Source organism: Tachypleus tridentatus, unplaced genomic scaffold (assembly GCF_004210375.1).
Source record: "Tachypleus tridentatus isolate NWPU-2018 unplaced genomic scaffold, ASM421037v1 Hic_cluster_2, whole genome shotgun sequence".
NCBI classification, from domain to species: Eukaryota; Metazoa; Arthropoda; class Merostomata; order Xiphosura; family Limulidae; genus Tachypleus; species Tachypleus tridentatus.
Window position 1 is genome coordinate 5,133,718 of NW_027467782.1, and position 17,716 is coordinate 5,151,433.

The window sequence follows — 17,716 nt, forward strand, 5'->3', positions numbered from 1 at the left end:
GCGTAAACTACATATAGTATCAGACTGGACATACAAATGGCGTTTTCAGAAATATTTTGTCTCTCATTATTATTGGTATATAGCAGTTGATGCGATTCGTTAACATAAAAAAGTTCTTATTGCTGTTAATCACACTAGTGTTTTAATTTTACTAATACTACTTATTGTCAATACGTTCTAGACGTACTCTGTAAACTATGTAATAATAGCTGGATTTCATTACCGAAAGATCTTTTCTCAACTGTACTCTCGCAGAGGGCAAAGCGCAGTTAGCCCACTATAGAATTGTACTGAATTCAGAAATCTGCACTACAAAATAAAAATAATTGTGAAAAATTAATTGATTACCAGAGTTATTCAAGTTTGTAAATACTTATTACAAAAATCCAGATCTGTTTAAAATATCGTGTAGTTATTTTAGTTTCTTAATTCTTTTTGTCCGGTCATACGCTATAAAAAAAAATATCCAAGACTTTAGCATCTCATACCATCAGCATAATTAAACAATTATATAAAAAAGTACTTTTACACTGGGTAAGTATATCGTGATATGTTTGTTTTGTTTTCAGTTTTTCGTAAAGTTACACAAGGGCTACCTGCGATAGCCGTCCCTTCTTCAGTAGTATAAGAGTGGAGGGAGGGTAGTTAGTTCTCACCTCCCAGTGCCAACTTGCTAACGAATAGTGATATTGCACGTCACATTATAACTCCACCATCTCTGAAACGGCTAGCACGTTTGGTGTGACGGAAATTCGAACCTAAACCGACTACATGTTCCCATTTTACGCATGTCTATCTCTTATTTGCTGTTAAGGTACTTTTGCACCTAGCATTTTAAAATGTCCATTTCTCAGTTAAACTACCAATAAATCGAGAAGAAAAGCATCCAAAACTTAAGCATAAATCATTTAACAAACTGGTAATATAAGTAATGTAAGCTTTCGTTAATCCATTATTTTTTGTTACTGTTACATTTCAGTTTTTGAAATGTTCTTTTATATTTCTATAAATGTTTAATAAATATCATCATAGAACTTCGTCTTTGAAACGTGTTCTAGGTTCGTAGAGTGACGTCCACATAACTTATGTTATGTTTTACTTTAATTATCTGTTTGAAGAAAGAAGCATCATTCAGAATGATAATTTGGTTGTTATATATCCAGCTCCTCTAATCGCTACAAACCTCATAGGGAAAGCTACTAATTCTGCCATCAGACTGTCATATAAAGTTAAGGTTTTTTTGTTTTTTTTTGAGTCTTCAACAGAATGTACTTCGTGATCACGAGAAACCTACTTGATGTAACAATGTATTTCAATACGGCCAGTGTGGGTATTTAAACTTTTATTAAAATAAAGTAGACAAAAAGGTTTCAAACTTCTTATGTCATCTTCAGGTTAACAAAGATAATTTGGATATTTCTGTATTTTCTTTAGACGACACTTTACAACTATGTTTTTGAAGGCTGACTTAATTTCTTTGTGTGTCCCCTTCTTTATACACATACATTTCATGATAATATTTCACCACAAGAAACAAAATATCTTTCTGTCTTTGACATTTGATATTACATTATTGATAACCATCAGAAAATAAATATTTAATCTTCTGTTTTATGTATAATGCCATCTCGTTCACAGGATGGCTTTGAAGTTTTTCGGAACATAGATTTAAATCGGCTGTCACTCAGTTTACTTTAACAAGCTTAAGGAAATTGTTTTGATCCACAATGTTTGGTTAGAAAAACAGTTAAATTGTAATAATTATAGGACATTGTATGCTTTGTGTTTATTATTGATTGTGCTCTAAATTGTGTTTGAAATTAATAAATAATTTTGGAAAAAATCAAAAACATCACCATTGAAAATTTGGGTTAGCATCTCACAACACTTTAAATCTTTGACAACAAAAAAGAATTACAGCATTCACAATTAAGTACTAGATTTTGTTATTTTTATGTACAAATTTGGTTTGTTATAAATGAAAAAATACTTATTAGGTAACGTTAGAAAATATAAATGAAGAAATAGATTAATTTTTTTGCAATATGTGTATATACGTATGAAGATCGTGTGTATTACATAATTTTATGCTGTAATTTGAACTAAGTGTACATAAGGTTATTCCTAACTTGTTACATAGGCTTAGTATAAAGGAAGTTGTCATATTTAACTGATGCAAGCCTGACGATAGTCGGGATAAATAATGATAAGCTTTTATTGTAATCTGCATGGATTTTAGAAAGGAAAAATATTATTTCATTTTTTTTTGGTTACAAGGTTAAACAAATGGCCTAACTTCATGTAGTGTAAGTGTAGAGAAAATAATACATAACATACATTTTACCAAAAAATAAGTTGATATTCAATTAGAAGATTGTAGAAGCTTTGCAAATGAAATTTGGAAACTGTAATATTAAAATATATAAATTGTATTAATTTTAGCATGAAAATCACCTTGCTCTTATACCAGTCAAAGTTTACAATTGAGACAACTCTTTATAAAAAAAAATTATTATGGATATTTTTGAGTTTCTCAGTTATTGTATGCACTATATTTTGTTTGATAAGAATCACTTCAGTGTTTGTTCCTTTCAATTTTTTCAGGGAGTATTTTGAGTTAAGATAAGCCTGTACTTTGTTTGGCTTGGATATTACACCTGTATGCTGATTCCAGCTTCAGAAGGAGGAGTGTTGTGTTTTCTGTATGGGTGCTTCACCTTGATGGGTGATGCTCACAGGTTTGAATAAGGGGAGAAAAAGAGTTACCAAACAGTTTATTATTTTTATAACTCATGTTTGATCATTTTCTAAATTATACCTCAGATAAATCAGTTACTTAGAGCTATGTGATTGATGGAATGTGGTAAGTGATTAATCACTGGACGTAATTAATCACTGTTTAGCTAATTAATTATTTTCACACAAGCTATTTGTAGCTGGAATAATTGTAAAGAATAATAATTGGAACCATTAATTTTATTGGTTGATGTGTTTTGAACCATTAAAATATTTTAATAATTTTGTGATAAATTGATTTAAACATAATTTCAATTAGTCAGTTATTTTATGTGTCATTATCATTGAAATTGATAGTTGTATATTATGATTGATATAAATGTACAGCTGTACTGTGTTTATTATATAAACTTGAAACAAAATTGCATTTTTTTACAGTAAGGACATTTGTGAAGACTACAAGAACACCATTTTATGTGATGTAGATATGGAATATCAGGACAGACATGCACTTTGTCAGAATAACTCATCTTTTCGACATTGGTGCTGCTGTATTTTTTGCTGTTTTATGTCACTCTGGGGAAAGTATTATATAGATTTACATGTTAAAGTTGAATAAATATTATTCTCTACTTCAGACTCTGTTAGAACTTTCATACACAAAATATCAAATTGTTATTTAGTTTTAATACTTTTTTTAAGTAATGCTTTTCTTGTGACTATTTTCTTTTTGCATGTTGACTATCCAACATGCATAGTAATTTTGATTTTATGATTAAAAATACTTGTATGCATCAGAAAATGTTCAAATTTCACATACAAAATTTTATAACCTCCAGATAATTATCAAACATTTTTGTACAGAAAAAACTTAATGTTTGTCTGTTATTTTTACTAATGAAACTCTGTATAGATAGATTTGACCACTATAAACAATTACGAAATTAATATAAATAATGCTTTTTTTCATTCTGAAATAACTACAAACTATAATTCATATAAAATAGCTTAAATTTGATAACATTAAACATTTATGTACAAGGGGAGGACAGAAAAGTGCCCCTCCCTTGAAAATGTTGTTAATTTATTTGATATCATATTTGAACAGATCTCATGAAGTGCATTTTACACATTTTTCTATTATCTAATAAAATATATAACAAATTAACAGCATTTTTAAGGGGTCACTTTTCTTGTCCACTCTCTGAATATACATTTATTATTTTTATTATATTGATCTCTCAACTGTGCCTGGATAACAGTATAGAAGTTACAATGACATGGTGCTTGTGTGCTCATGTTACTATGTACAGTAATATAAAACTGACCTTTACAAAGGACCTGAATTTTGGGAAAGTAACTCACTAAGAAAATCCTCATGAGATGTGTAGTAATGGACACCCATAGCAAAAGGGTTACTTCAACATAAAAACGTCCAACATTGTATATTTACACTACTTGAAATGGCCTTAATTTCAAACCAACATAAAGCACATCAAATTTGCTTCACATCCAAGACTTCAAACTTCTATAACTAAAATCTCCCATCAAAGACTTCAACATAATTCCAAAACATGTTATTACTTTGAAATTTCTTTATCTGTAATTTGGGACTTTTCAAGGAAAAAAGAAAACACTTTACAAAGTTTTAATTACTAACACTTTGGTGAACAAAATAGTTGAATTAATTGTCACAAGTCACATCAGTTTAAAGAGTGATTTATATTCTGTTACAATTTCTGTCTTTACTGATGATAAACCTTTCACTTTGTTTTTATTTACTTTCAGCTGTAATATTTCTTGAATTGTGGAAAAGTATTTGGAAATAATTACCCACCACTGGGATATGACTAGTTTTGATACTTTAGAGGTAATGTGTACCTTAGTAACTAACTTTATCACAATGGGCTTGTGTATTTAACATCAACTTTTAACCATGGCAGTATACCTACTGTGATTCTGAAGGTACTAGTTGTGTCATCACAAACTTTGACAGTAATCATAAAATATTTTAATTATATGTTGTCATAGTGTTGACTGTTCTGATTACAAAGTGATTTTTTATGTTAAAATTAAAAATACTTCATTTACAAATTTTCAAATTTCACTTATGTTGTTCTTTTAACCTCCTTAATAAATATCAGATGTTTGCTGTCAGTAAAAAGTTTATTTTATCTGTTATTTTACAAACTATAACTCTCTAAATGATCAGTCAATTTAAACACCCTCATAACCATCATAAAAATTATGAAATAATTGTAAATTACATTTTTATTGTGCTAGAATGACAGCAAATTGTGACCCTAAACTGTGATAGTTTATCCTAAATAACTAAAAACTTGTGACATCTGTTGTTTATTCTTAATCTCATAGTTTTATCGACTTTTGAACCACATGTAACTATTAATACTTCATCACAAGTTTTAAATCACTTGGTGAACATTCAGCTCATGTTACCCTATTGAATTACATTAAACAATATGAAGAATAATTAATTGTTATTCTTTATTTTAGCTAATCCAACAACTTTTTTGCTTTTTCATTTTAGTTACTTTTATAGTAATAAATAAAGAATATTCATGAAAAACATAAAATGTACTGTTTACCAGCATCTGTTTTTGTTCTTTACTAATGGCACTACCACACTAAATGCCCCCTGTTAGTACAGCAGTAAGTCTATGGATATACAACATCTGAGAGAACTATTGGTAGCTTGTAAAAGAGAGGCTGTGATTGGTGTGCATGCCAAATGACTCTAATTTCCTAGTGTATGACATCATAAATAAATAAAATAGAAAGCTGTAAAATTTTTGCCTTGTCTGAGTAATAACTACAGTGGAACCCTTCTAAGTGGCCATCCACCAGGTTTGGTCACCCCTTGAAAGTGGTCATTCAATCACAGTCCCTTTTTGTTTACATAATCCTTAATTATGTCCAGTGGAACCCTCTAATCAAGCCAGTTTGTCTCAGTTCCGAAGGTGGCTGCTTTAGAAGGATTTCACTGTAATTTACATAAAATCATTCAATAAGTAAATTATAGAAGAAGGGAGAATCTAAGAACTTAAATACAATTAAAATTTGATTCAGTAATTACATTGTGATGTAAAGTTTACTTGTATACATCGATAATAAACTAGCTTAATTACATTTTGAATTTAACTCTGTAAAAGGTTGTGACATATGCAGTTTGACGTTCCTGATGGGTAAATGACCTTGTTTTCCTGCCTTGATTGGGTGTTCAGGACCTTTAACTTTGTTTGTTTCCAGTATTATATTTACAGCTATTCTCTAGTATTTCACTTTGAACATCTTTTCAAACTTTGTCTTATAAAAATAATATTTGAATGTTTTCTAGAGGTATTCTTTTGAGAAAGTTTCTCAAAATATATGTTTAAAATGTAAATTTCTTAACACACAGATATGATGTTTTACCTGAACTCTTGATCATAATGTGGTTTGTTTTATATCACCAGGAACATCCAAGGCCAGAATATTTAGCTAAGTTATCAACATTAAAGAAAAGGAAAGTAAATTTATTACAGGGGTAAGAACATCACTATTATCAATTTACAATAAACATCAAAACAAAAATCTGACTTTTTGTCCAGTTTTTCCATTTGTTTTGTTTTTATACAAGATCTATCTGTTGATGATGATAGTGTTGATTTTCAGATTGTAAGTTTTATGATGACAGTAGAAGTGTTTGGTGTTGGTTTTACAACAAAACTGTAACTAAATATACTCTATCAAACAAAATTAACAAGCTGTGTATCTTTTGTATGAATTTTTTCTTAAAAGTATTGAAAATTATTAAATTTAAAAAAATGCCTTATTCTTCTTGAAAAATACAGTTATTTTGGGTAAATGGTCTTCAAAGGTATAATTTAAAGAAGGTGATAAAACACTTTTTAAAGTAATTCAGTATAAATGCACCACATATAGTTTAAAAGATAACAAAGTATAAAAATTAATGTTAATAATAAAAGTTTAAAAGATCTTGATAGAACATTGTTTGAGATTGAAAGTTTAAAATGTCAACTTTATGCTTGTTTGAAATGTTCTTATTTAAAGTTCCTGGCCTGGCTGCCAGGTGGTTAAGGCACTTGACTCGTAATTATTATGTGATGGTCAATCCCATTATTTGTTTGTAAAAGAGTGTCCCAAGAGTTGGCAGTGGGTGGTGATGACTAGTTGCCTTCCCTTTTGTCTTATACTGCTAAATTAGGGACAACTAGCACAGATAGCCCTCGTGTAGCTTTGTGTGAAATTCAAAATAAAGCAAATCATTTAAAGCTCATTAAATTTTATCCCTTTTTTAAACAAAACAAAAAAACAGGTTAGATGTTCCAATACCTAATTTGTGGTTTTATTATCTCCTTCAAAAATAATGTAAATTGAACTTCAGAAGGAATATTACAGCAGTTTTTTATCAGTTCTGGTTCTTTTTCTAAGGCCACGTGTTTGAACTTTATTTCTTACAAGTTATGAAAATTTATTACTTAGTTTTTTACTGATGTGTTTTTCTAAATGCTTCTGTGATGTACACTGTAACATGTAAATGAATCATGTGTTTCCTTTTGAAAGAGACGAGTACCACACACCATATTTTCCTGGTCTGTGATGTTACTACTTGAGAGTATTTATTTATGAATTAATTTGAGTATATAGGTGTGTACACTAAAGTTATGTAAACGTTTAAGATTTCAAATTTAAAGAAGAACCAATTATGAGAACAATGAAGTTTAGAAACAGGTTCAATAGGTAATGAAGACTTTATTTAACACAGTAACAGTGTTTGGTCTTCAGTGGGAATGAGAAACTTATCTATATACAGTAATATGTATGTATGTGTATGTGTACATTATTATCAAAAATTATTAATTTGGGAAGCGATGTAGGGATCGTCGGAAAATTTGAATCAAAATATAAAATTGTATTTTCAAGCTGACAACTCGGGACTCTTAAAAATAAACAAACTATTTTGATAAGTACTGTAGGCATGGAGCTAAAAGAGGGTTTATAGCTTAAGAAAATAATACAGACATTACTTCCAGCTGTAATTATTTATTTTTTTAGAGACTTTAGCTATAGGCTTGACAATACAGTCTCTGTATTTTGATTCATGTTGTTTCTTTATTTTTCTGACAGTCTAGAATGAGTTTTAATTATATTGTTACTTAAGTTGATTTTTATATTCATTTATACAGAATACATTCTAAACTACACAAGTGTATGTGCATTCAGTTGAATGTTACATATTTCTTAACAGTTTACTGTTACTTCTGCTTTATGTTCCACTCATCCACCACATATTAAAAATAAATAACAAATGTACAAGAGAAAATAAACATATTTACTGGTATACACCTGTAACATACAAACTGTAAAATTTATATGCAAAACGTCTCATTTACTAATACCGCCTCTACATTTCGACACACATTTACACAACCATTTCAAACATGTGGTCAGCTTCCGGTCAGTTACCTCTTTCTTTGTGAACCTGACGATGACCGAAGAAGGTCAAAACGTTGTTCGCTCTTCTATGTAAAATATTTTCTCAACCCAAACGAGCCGTTTTGCATATAAATTTCTCAACAAGTGGGTTTCTCGACATCAGTGATTAAACTGTAAAATTGTTCTGAAAGGACCATTGTGAAGGTAAAGATTGTATGATCACAAATTTAATGACTAGCTTCCATCAGCTTGTACTGTTATGTAACAAAATATGAACAGCAACAAAGGAATCTCAACACAATGGAATAATGTTTCTTTCAATATAATACAACAAAGGTTAGTGCAACATAAACATACACAGTCACATGCTTACTTTGATAGGTTTACATAACAAATATGTTTGTTCTTCAACAGCCTGCTGTATACAAGTGTTTTTTAGAATAAGGCAACACAAATAATTCATTCAGTGGCACACTTTGCTAAATTGCCAATTACCAATAACATTTACCACAACTACCTATTTAAAATTGCAATAGCTATGTGAAAGAGTAATATATGCAGTGGTAATAAATACTGAATATGTACTTGTGACTTCTGCTAAGTACAAAAGACAGTAGAAAGAATTTCTAATGTGATATTGAATAGCAACATCTGTTATGGTAATCATCTAGTGTCAAACACCTGTTGACATATTGCCAGGGAAATAAACTTGAGTAATAATGAACAACAGTGGCTTGAATAACAATATCCAACATCAGAATCCCTAATTTTGTTGTGGATGTTTTCAATAAAAACACTAGAAATGCACAAGCTGTAGTTTCCAACTGATATACATACTAGTAAAACACTGGATTTTATGATGGCTAAAATGAAGAACTTAGAAAATTTCATACTGTGACATAATTAAGGATGGGGAAGTAAGTTTAAAAGTACTGTCAGTTTCTTGCAGAAATCTCAGTGGAGTCCTGTAACACAATAAATATCATTTGAAATAATTTTATAGTGGAATCAAAATGGTGAGTTGTTGCTTGTGTAAACTGTCAGCAATAGATCTACAGTTTATTTGCTTACATTTTTTTATTTTCTCTATTTGTGGATTTTAAATATGTAGTTTTAATTATCTCCTATGTTGATTTTTTTAATGCACAGCAATGAGAAAATATGCGTTTAGAGTGAGACATGACCCCCACTAGGCACGTATAAAATTATTCCAGTAGAAAAACAGCTCTTTCAAATAAAACAAGTGTTTAAAACATCTCCTTAAATAACGAGTTGTGTTTTTTGAAGTAATTATTTCTCAAGGTTTTGTGTAAACTTGTTTAACGTAAGTCCACTCAGAACAATTTTGCATCTGTTATGTACTTATAACCACATAACACATCTTTCACTGAAAAATAATTAATTTTAAGTAAGTCATGGACATTCACAGTATTCCATATAGCATATCTGTCAATGTTGTGGTTCAAAATGCTCAGTCGATTTTGTTGTAGTTTTGTGTAACAATAACATGAATAAAAATATAATATGATTAAGTAGGCAAATTTTAATTTTGTCTCAACAATCATGAAATTATGTATTTTGCTTATTATCAATCTTTTGGTGGTCCAATCTATTTACAAGAAAGGTTTTCAGTGGTGTTTCAAGAATAAGTCTACTTTTAAAGGTTTTTTTTACCCAAATGATTAGAGATCACTAAAAGGCTTAATAGAGATATCCTAGTACCACAGGTGGTACTGTTTTAGAGTAAGGCTGCATTCTAAAATTAAGATGATTTTTATAACTTCATGGTCATTGATTTTTTGTTCTATGTTTAAAGTAAAATTGTTTTAAAAGATGCACTTTGTAAACTTGGGAGGATTTTTTATTATTTTCAGTGAATCCAGTTTCCAATTTTCTGTAGTATAGCATTCGAGACAGTTATTTCTCATAATTATGTCTCCACAGAGAGGTGTACTGTATTTTAAGATGGCTGGTATGGGTATTAAAACTTTTATTACAATAAATTAGAGAACAATGTTTCAACCTTCTTAGGTCTCTTAGGCCTTCAGGATAACAAAAGAGTTTTAATACCCATAGCAGCCATCTTGAGATACATTTTACTTCACTTGGGTTCCTCATCATCATAAGAGAGATACAGTTTTTCTGTTGTTTCATCTTCTTCCAAACCCTTTTCAATCGACTGCCATACCTACATATCTTGGCAGATTATCTTGAAACTTGGTAGGGTCATACTTTGGTCCAATATAATTTATTTATTTTATTATATTAATATAGGTATTAAGGCGTTTCTTTATATTGGTTTATTTTGTGTTTAAGTTGTTGTATAAGTAAGGCTTCTTTAATTTTGCATTTATTTATGTTTGTTTCTTTATTTAGTATTTGAGTGTTTTCTTGGTTGTTTTGTGTTTATTTGACTTGCAGTGTTCGAAAACGTGTGTAGATGATTTTTATGTTCTTTGAATCTGGTTTCCATTTTTCTACTTGTTTCTCCAATATAGAAGTCGTGGCAGTTATCACATTGTATTTTATAAATAATGTTGGTGTGGTGTTTGTCAGAGTAGTTTTACATAGAATAGACTTCAGTTTTGTTCCTGGTTTTGAATACTTTTGGTATTAACTGGAATGTCATATTTTGTTACTAGTTTCTGCCAAATGTTGGTTATTTGTCTGCTGATGTCAGGAATATATGGTATGCAGCAGAATATGGTTTTGTGACTTTTAATTCGTGAGATATATTTACTTTTGTTGGTTGATTTTGCTTTCTGTCTAGGTGTGTGCGTATAATATTTTCTAAGGTTTGTGGAGGAAACTTATTGATGTTGATGAAGTATTTTTCATTTTGTAAAATTTATCGTTAATTTTATTTGGTGAGCATAGTTTTATGGCTGTGTTTATTTGGTTTCTTAGTATGTTGAGTTTTTGTTTTGTTTCATGTGCTGGGTGCCAAGGAATGTATAGTCCAGTATGGGTGATTGTTGAGTGGATTTCTGTTTTGAATTGTTTATCGGTTCTTGTAATTTTGAGGTTAAGAAATGATATTTGATTGCTTTCTTCCTGTTCACATGTGAAGTTAATGTTGGGATGTATAGAGTTAATGTGATTGAAAAAATTAAGTAGGTGTTCTGTAGATTTGAATTCCACAACCGTGTCATCTACATATCTGTACCAGTATAGTGGTGGATGTAATGCTGTGTTAATTGCTTGTGCTCATAAAAATATTGGCTAGAACTGGTGATACTGGGTTGCCCATGCTTAGGCCATTTGTTTGTATATAGTTTTGGTTGTTGAACATGAAGTTTGTCTTTATCGTGGTGAATTCTATGAGGGTTGCTAATTGGTTGCTGGTAATGTCTATAGTTGGGTTAGGGTCGTGGATATAGAGTTCTAAGGCTATCTTGCAGGCTTCAGTGGTTGGAACTTCTGTAAAGAGGGATATAACATCGAAACTGGCCATTAAGACTTTATGATTAAGTTGATTTAGATTAGGCTGATGTTTCATATTTGGAGAATGCCCATGCTATGTATTTACCAAGATTGTAATTAAATAATTCATATGTGGACATTATTGGTCGTAATGGAATAAAGTGTTTGTGAAATTGTGTTGGCTTTTTCCATTTTAGTAGTAATTTGTTAAGTTGCATCTCGTGTCTTTGTTGGATTTGTGTGTATTGGTTTAAATTTGTTCGTGTCTGATAGGATGTTTTCATTTTTTGGATGTATTCATTCGTGTTCATTATGACTATAGCGTTACCTTTATCTGCTTTTAGAATTTTTATGTTTTTGTCTTGTTTTAGGTTTTAATGGAATTAATGCCTCTTTTGTAAGATTGTTTTTAGTTTTCTGTTTTGTGAAATTATGTTGATGGTTTTGTGAGAAAATTCTTTGAAAAAATCGTTTAAGATGTTGTTTTAGGTGTTTCTGGAAAATATAAATTTTAATTTTACCTGGGAAGTTTGACTGTTGGATGTCAATAAAATTATCTAAGTTATCTTCTTTTGTTGGTTGTTTCCTTGTTTCCTTGTTTTGTTCTCTGTAGAAAGTATCACAAGTCTCCTGCATAGATTTTCTAAACACGTTTTGATTTCTATGGTTGGAATGTTCCTAGGTGCTATTGCAAAGTTGAGTCCTTTGTTAAGTAGATGTATCTCGTCTGTGTTTAATTGTCAGTCAGATCTATTAATTATGAGGTTAGTCAACGGTTTGTCGTTTTGGTGTCTTTTCTGTTGTTTGCATCATAGTTTTCTAGTTTTTTGTTGTGGCAGATCTTTTGTCTCTGCCATTCTTAGTATTGATTTGGTTTATGTTTTGTTGTATAAGTCCGTAAATCTCTGGTTTAATGCAGCATGCCAGTTGATTGTCTGGGTTCCTTTTTTGTTTTTGTAAGTCATGTAGTTCTTTGTATTTTGTGTTCAACATGGCCTTAAATAGTTTTTCTGTATTAAATTTTGAATAATGTTTGTGTATTTATTAAATTTTTTTGAAAGTTTTACCTTTACAAAATTAGGGGTTAGTTGTTCCTTTCTACATTGTTGAATAAAATTGTAGAAACAACTGACTTACTGTTAACCTTTTCTAGATTTATAGAAGAATAGCCACCTTCCTTACTGAATTGTGTAAGTTTTACCTGTTTCTAATTTTGGCATTTCCAAAATGGACATAGGTTATTTTGTTCATCATTTAGAATAACAAACTTTAACCAGAATCTGACTGCAAAAGTTTTATCTCTATTTATTTTAGTGCCAGATAAATACCGTTACAGTCATACAAAGTTTATCAGAATAATTTATACATCTTGAAAAACATACACATTTTATTGGTGAATGAATACAAATTATGCACACTTTTCAAAACAGAACTTATTTCTTTAGAATATTAATTTATGCCACATTATGCATGTTATCTAAATTTTTAATTAACTTTCTGTTTGTACAGAATGTAATAAAATAACATAAGAAAGTAATTATGTCCCGAGTCACGCCAAACATGCTCACCCTCCCAGCCATGGGGGTGTTATAAGTGACGGTCAATCCCACTTTTCGTTGGTAAAAGAGTAGCCCAAGAGTTGGCGGTGGGTGGTGATGACAACGTGCCTTCCCTCTAGTCTTACACTGCTAAATTAGGGACGGCTTGCACCGATAGCCCTCGAGTAGCTTTGTGCGAAATTCCAAAAAACAAACAAACAAGTAATTATGTATAAGTATATTAAACATCACTAAGAGCATACTTTCTTATCACTTTACCAGTCTTAGTTTTATTATTGTTCAAATCTGAGTGTTTTGTTAAATAAACTTGTGGATCAGTGTGAAACACTGTAAAGTATATTTAGTTGTAATACCATATAGTCTTGTGATCAAAGTAGTGAAACTGTTCACATTGCTAACATATATACAGAAATACATGAAAATTGTTTAGTATTTAAGTATACTTATGATAGTTAGATGGTTATTTGTAACTTTTAATTTGGTTTATGTATTTGATTTAGTGACAGTTCATGGTGAAGAAGAGTAAATATCATTTACAGTACAGTGTACAGGGATAAAATATCACATACAGTGTACAGGGATAAAATATCACATCCAGTGTACAGGGATAAAATATCATATGTGTACAGGGATAAAATATCATATATGTACAGGGATAAAATGTCACATACAGTGTACAGGGATAAAATGTCACATACAGAAAAAAATGTCACATACAGTGTACAGGGATAAATTACAGTGTACAGGGATTGTAAATATATCACATTTCAGGGAGTGCTCTAAAGGCAATGCAAGCACAATATGCAAACAGTGCCATGGATATAGTATTTTAAGTCTTTACATAAACATTAACATGTTAATATGTAACTCATATTGTCATGTTCATTTTACCATCCTTTCTTGATTAGAAATACTTTTGCAGTGTATTTGATATTTAGCATACAACAGACTTGTACATTTTACTAACAGCTTGCAACATCTTGTGTAGATATACATAATAAATTCAGAAATATAGTGAACATTCCATCTGTAATATGGCATTCGTCCAATAAACCACCCCATGCATTTTATGTTAAGGATATATGTGTGTTTTAACATATTTTTTAACTTCAAGACTTGTGTATGAAGGCTACTAATAAAACAAATTTTAAAATATGGAATTCTATTTTGAAATAAAAATATGAGATAAAATCATGTTAAAATTAATAATAAAACATCTCTTATTAATGCAGCCAGTTTATGTAGAGATATTACATAAATTGGCTTCACTACTGCATGTTATATATTTTAAAATTGTCAAAGAGTACTAAAATGTGTACAAAACTACCATAAAAGATATTTCCACTGTAAAACTAGAATTTAAAGCTCTTTTTTTCTGTTACAGTATGGAATGAAGTTAATTGTTTTGATTTAAGGATAAACATGTGTTTCCTAATGATTTGAGAAATAGTGTTTGCTAATTTTATGGAAACTAGTGTATCTAGACCACAAGTGTCTTGATCAACAGTCATTGGTATCCTACTTCTGACAACAACAACAAAACAAATGGTGGAAGCTAAGATAAGGCTTAACATTTATTTAGATCATGGACAAATTAAGAAGAATATGGAAAATTCGTCTTCAGTTCCTATGATTTGTATTTTATTATGACTTCCTCTCCCTCAATACAAAAATATTTGGTCATAGTATTTCTAATTATTCAAAACTACATTGCAGAAATCTCTCTGCTCTGTGTGACAGCAGCAGAGTAACTTGAAAGCTGGACCTGAACCAGACTTAGAAAGTTTGATATTTATAACTGAGGAAGATAATGAATTTTGTAAATAAGAAATAATACACTTTCAGACAGCAAGATATTTATACACTAAAGATTTGATTTGAAGAATGGAACTTAATGAACTTAATGTTTCACCTAAGAGTTCTAAAACCTCTGACATGAAATGATGAGTTTAATAGTATTATCAATTGGTTGTCATTAGTGTTAAGGTAGTTTATCAAACATTTTTTATTTATGTCAACCTTTTTCTGTATGTTAATATTCTTTTTTGACTTTGAAGATAAAATAGTTAATACTGTTCTGAAATATTGTATATAGAAATACATCACACTCAGACTGAACATGAAAATAGTTTGACTTTGAAGATGTACCTTTTGTAAAATAGTTAATACTGTTCTGAAATATTGTATATAGAAATACATCACACTCAGACTGAACATGAAAATAGTTTGACTTTGAAGATGTACCTTTTGTAAAATAGTTAATACTGTTCTGAAATATTGTATATAGAAATACATCACACTCAGACTGAACATGAAAATAGTTTGACTTTGAAGATGTACCTTTGTAAAATAGTTAATACTGTTCTGAAATATTGTATATAGAAATACATCACACTCAGACTGAACATGAAAATAGTTTGACTTTGAAGATGTACCTTTTGTAAAATAGTTAATACTGTTCTGAAATATTGTATATAGAAATACATCACACTCAGACTGAACATGAAAATAGTTTGACTTTGAAGATGTACCTTTTGTAAAATAGTTAATACTGTTCTGAAATATTGTATATAGAAATACATCACACTCAGACTGAACATGAAAATAGTTTGACTTTGAAGATGTACCTTTTGTAAAATAGTTAATACTGTTCTGAAATATTGTATATAGAAATACATCACACTCAGACTGAACATGAAAATAGTTTGACTTTGAAGATGTACCTTTTGTAAAATAGTTAATACTGTTCTGAAATATTGTATATAGAAATACATCACACTCAGACTGAACATGAAAATAGTTTGACTTTGAAGATGTACCTTTTGTAAAAATAGTTAATACTGTTCTGAAATATTGTATATAGAAATACATCACACTCAGACTGAACATGAAAATAGTTTGACTTTGAAGATGTACATGTTGAAGGTTGTAAACTGTTATTCATCAGTTTTTTATATTACATTCTTCAAAGGAAGGTGAGTAATTTGTTAACTTCTGTTAAAATATGAAATGTAGTAGTTTACAAAGTATAACAAGATCCACAGTGAAAAAGTACTCAAAATAAATGATACTAAAAGACAGCTAATAATACATAGTTATAAAAACTTAATCTTTTAAGTTGTTTTGTAGACTAACTTATCACTGTTGGTAGAAGTGCTTAAAAATCACGTGTAACATGACTTTTGAAACATTTTAATATCTGTATGTGTAGATGTTTAAATTATGCAATGTGCTAAACTTGTATTTACCTTTATGTGTTTATTTTTTCTACTTTTGTTGGTTTTATTTTTTTATACAAAGATATTATTACAATTCATATGCAAGAAAAATATGTCTTAAGCAATAAAACAAACTTGTAACACCATGAAAAAGAGTGTTTCCTTTCAAATTCAGATTTTATGTAAGTAATCAAATATTGAAGCACATTATTGTTTGTTCATTTTATAAATAAACTTAGCATTATGAGAGGCTCTTTATTTATAAATATTGCACATAATATTAATGTCTAAACTGAATAATATAATTTATTGATGTACCAATCTAAATGTAACAAGTTTTCATTTTAAATAAAAAAAAAGTTTATACAGGTTCTGTATGTGTCATGAAATTTGTGGAAAGTCAAGAAAAATGTTTTATAGAACTTGAAAAATCAGAGAATTTTCATGAATTTCAAATAGCAGACAAGCTTCTTTCAGAAAGTGCAAGTTGTATAATTATAGCATACGATCGTGTGACATTTCCTGAAGTCTGAGTGTTATACTTAACACTCAGTGTTTTGTAGTTATGTAGCAGTGGGTAGTTGAGACTGTGGTAGTGTGGAAATTAGTTTCTTATAGATGTTTATTTGTTGTTATTCTTTTAATTGTGATTGTAAAATAGAATGTGAAATGATTTTGTGTTGCTTTCCAAGTTATTCAATCAGCTGATCAAAACAGGTTACTTTTATATAGGTGACATATTGTGTAACAATGCTTATTTCACAAATTATAATTATCCAGCCACTTAACAGTTTTGGTCGAAGTTAGTCCCAGCCCTTAGATGGTAATCAGTTGTTTTGATGAAACATTTTCCTAAATGGCACATACGTATTTGGTGATTTGTGCTGATTGGCACTTAAGGTCTAGTGCAGCATAACAGAAGATGCTGGAAATGAATTTTCAGATGATCCCTTAACCTCTAAACAATGTATTGGTTAGCAAGTAATATCTTGGTGAGAAAACAAACTTACATGTTATTTTGACTAAAATAACTAAACTAGCTAAAATGTTTTTTTCCATTGATTGTGTTTACAGTGAATTTAATGGTCATTGAAAATTTTATAATAACTTATTGAAATGCCATAGAATTCTTTATATTTTCAAAATGTCCTAAACTTGTACTTCTTCCCCCAATGACACAGCAGTATGTCTGCAAACTTACATTGCTAGAAACTAGGTTTTGATACTGGTGGTGGGCAGAGCACAGATTAACCCATTGTGTATTTTGATACTGGTGGTGGGCAGAGCACAGATAACCCATTGTGTATTTTGATACTGGTGGTG

At 29.8% G+C, this 17,716-nt stretch overlaps 1 long non-coding RNA gene across 1 annotated transcript in view; it reads right to left on the reverse strand.

The window, feature by feature from the left end:
- The window catches only part of LOC143242668 (uncharacterized), a 390,035-nt gene that overhangs the window by 206,663 nt on the left and 165,656 nt on the right, over positions 1 to 17,716 (reverse strand). The window lies entirely within an intron of this gene.